General features: G+C 29.7%; 1 long non-coding RNA gene across 1 annotated transcript; it reads left to right on the top strand.

The window, feature by feature from the left end:
* The first annotated feature begins 370 nt into the window (after positions 1-370).
* On the top strand, positions 371-2,607 carry LOC132722161 (uncharacterized). The gene is made up of 3 exons (XR_009624586.1): positions 371-548; positions 1,046-1,159; positions 1,454-2,607. It is a non-coding gene; the product is annotated as an uncharacterized LOC132722161 (long non-coding RNA).
* Positions 2,608-3,375: the final 768 nt, after the last annotated feature.

The following is a 3,375-nucleotide window of genomic DNA, read 5'->3' as shown; positions in this document are numbered from 1 at the left end:
GCTTTTTTATCTGTAAAATCATAGTTTATCCGAACATCTGTTTTGTCCGGATATGCAGATATTTATAACCCAGCAAACACCTGACGTTGTTTCAACGTTGGATCTAAGTTGGATTTATGTCACGACGTCAAAATCCTAAATACAACGTTGAAACAACGTTGTATTTGCGACGTCGTATCAACGTGTTGGAATTACGTCGATACGACGTCGGATTTCAGTGTAATCCAACATAGTAATCTTGATTGTGTTACTTCCCTTTGTTCTGATTTATAAACCCGATAGGTGGCTCTAATTTCAGGTCAATATAATCATTCGAATTTTGTTAATAATTTTTTTTCACATCCATTGTATTATATTTTTTTTAAATTGTTGTTATACTAGACCATAAAAAGGAACAATATTAGTATTTCAATTAAATAAATTGAAAAAAATAATGGAAACTTGATGAATTTCGAAACGAGGCTACAACAAAAATTTGTTTTCAAATTCAAACAAAGACAAAGGAAGGATATTATGCACATCATAGAAGACAACTTGCATAGCGAAAAGTAAGTGATATTTTTGAAGGTAGATTAGTATTAAACTTACTGCACGCATAGTATAATAACTGAAAAATTATTAGTTACATTTGGAATATAATTATATTTTCATGATATTCAATTATCTCAGTTCTAAACCAGTTAATTAATGTAGTCTGATTCGCCCTCATTTAACTCGTACTTTGGGACTCAATTGATATATAAATTGTATGAAATTCTGTCAAACTTTTTGTTTTATTTGTGTTGTCATTTTAAGCCAAGATCCCTACATGACCTTAATCTCTCTAATTCGATTTATCAGATTAGTAGACTAGATAACAATAGGTATTTCACAACAACGTATTTGTTAACAAAGGAACACCTGTCAATATTTGAGATTTAATCTATTGTTATTCAAATAGATCTACACGTAAAAGGTCAAAGTAGGGATCTATCAATACATAAGTATACTGTCAAAGTAAATTTATAACTTTTTGTCAATAATCATTGGGGTTTGTTTTTTATAGACTGACACTTAATTTTTGTGTGATGACAATTAGCTGATAAGATTGTATACATGAAAAGCAGTCGGCAGAAAACACCATTTGGACATAAAAGAATGATAAGTGCATCAAATTAAGGTAATATATAGATTTTGATTTTGTTATTTACTGTAATTTCTGTTTTGTCATAATTAACTGTTAATCAAAAGGAATTGTCTTATGATTGAATTTGCACCTTTACATGTTACTGTTTTGAAAATTACATATATTTGAAGTTACAGTTTTTGAGTGGTCTACATCATCAATCGACATCTGATTTTAATTTATGATATGCAAGGGTAATCTATTGGTAATAATATTTCTATTTAATATAATTTAATTAATCATTTTGGTTGTTATGTACACCTATTTATTTCTGTTTCTTTTTTGCAGTTTCAAGGAAACAAAAAACAAGTTGAACCTCAAAACAAGTTTGACACAGTGTCTTCGTAGATGAAAATAATCAGGATCCAGTGGTGGACATTTAGTATACCAGAATTATTCACATGGAGGAGTATATCTCCAAATTTAATACTTTTAAGTTACTTTTGAAAGAATAATGATAACAAATTACTTACTTTCTTTACATGTGAATATTTATTTATTGTTTTGTGTGCTACACTTAATTTTGACAGAAAGGAATATTTTCCCTCACTTATCCGATTTTGTTATCGATGAAATCAACTGCAAAAGAAAGCTTTATTTTCCATGATTTCCATTTTCTATGAGCTATTTAAAAGAAAACCTTTTTAAGCATGTTGTAAACATGAATACTTTAATTGACATATATTGTAACAGTCAATGTTATAATACTGTAGACCTTTAAATGAAAATGATTTGTTGACTGTTGTTTGTTATAATTTTGGATTACAAAATGTGTATTATAATAATAATAATACTATTATTGTATTGACTGAAACAGGTCTGATAAATGTTGAACTTCAATTTTTAAAAGACATGTAGCTCTTATTTTTTTTAATTCTAATAGTTTATATACAATTTATAAATATCAAACTTTATTTTATTATCACTATAAATGATTAAAAGTGAGTCATTTTTGTGATGTTATACAAATGTGTTGAAAAAATATATTTACTGTATATTAAGTTTTACATGAATAGATAAATCAGAAACTGTGTCATACATTTTGTTTAATTGTTTTTATGATCACTTTCTTAAAATAATAAAATCACTTTTCGAGTATAGAAAGTTTTGTATTTTCTCTTTATTTGGGAATTATTTAATGAAAAGAGTCAGATTTATGTTGGGAATTGGTTGGAATTACGTTGGAAACTAGTTGGTATTACGTAAGTAACTGGTTGGAATCATGTTGGGAACTGGTTGGATTCACGTTGGGAATAGGTTGGAAAGTAGTTGTATATACGTTGAATAGAGGTTGGATTTATGTCATTTTATGACGTTGGATTGACGTCGGACTCTGACGTCTAAAAAACTTTCATATACAACTAAATTCCAACGTCTATCCAACGTCGGACTCTAACGTCTGAGCAACGTTGAAACAACGTCATGTGTTTGCTGGGAATTTACAGAATTTCAATTTTTGCTCTATTAAGCCGTATGTCATGAAAAATTAACAATAAGAGTAAATGGCAAATGTAAAATCATAACAAATGAGATCAAAGTTGTACTCGCATAACGATTATATAACGAATATTTTCTGCAAAGTGTTAAACTTCGTTTGATCAAGTTGTTGTTGTAGTGTACTTGCGGGCTAATGAATACTCGGCGATATCCGTGATAGGCCGATTTCAATACCGAAGTGACCCGAAAGTCTTATCGGATATGCCGATTACATTGGGAAATCAGCGGCAGGGGCTTGCTTGTTTAAGACACTGGCGCAATAAAGCGCATCTCCTAATGAAAACATCTCTGTGTTCAATCCTTTAACAAATGATGTTAGAAAACGCTAATACTGGTGGAAATTAGTAGAATCCAGCCATTGAATCAGAAAGTAGAACGGAAAATAGGCAACATTTACGTCATGACTATCACGTGGTTTATTAACATTTTTACCAATAATTTTGATCAATGAAAAGCCACATTTCTCTTCTTTCCAATGACGTATGATACAGTTGTATTGGTACAACAACCGCAGATTTATTTATATTTAAACAACATGATCCGTGGACAAAAAACAAAATGGCGATGGCCAATTTTCACGGAAGCTGAGTAAAAGGTACTAAAACTGACGATTTTTCTGCATTGTTTGACAATGCTTATAATAAGAAAGTTTTATCGTTAGAAAATACAATTCATTTCCAATCAAAACAAAAAAAGATCATGACAAAAGATTA

The sequence above is a fragment of the Ruditapes philippinarum genome, unplaced genomic scaffold (assembly GCF_026571515.1).
Source record: "Ruditapes philippinarum isolate M1 unplaced genomic scaffold, ASM2657151v2 ctg6600_1_1_1_1, whole genome shotgun sequence".
Lineage (NCBI taxonomy): Eukaryota > Metazoa > Mollusca > Bivalvia > Venerida > Veneridae > Ruditapes > Ruditapes philippinarum.
The sequence above is the reverse complement of the archived record's forward strand: the minus strand, read 5'-3'. Positions and strand labels throughout refer to the sequence as shown.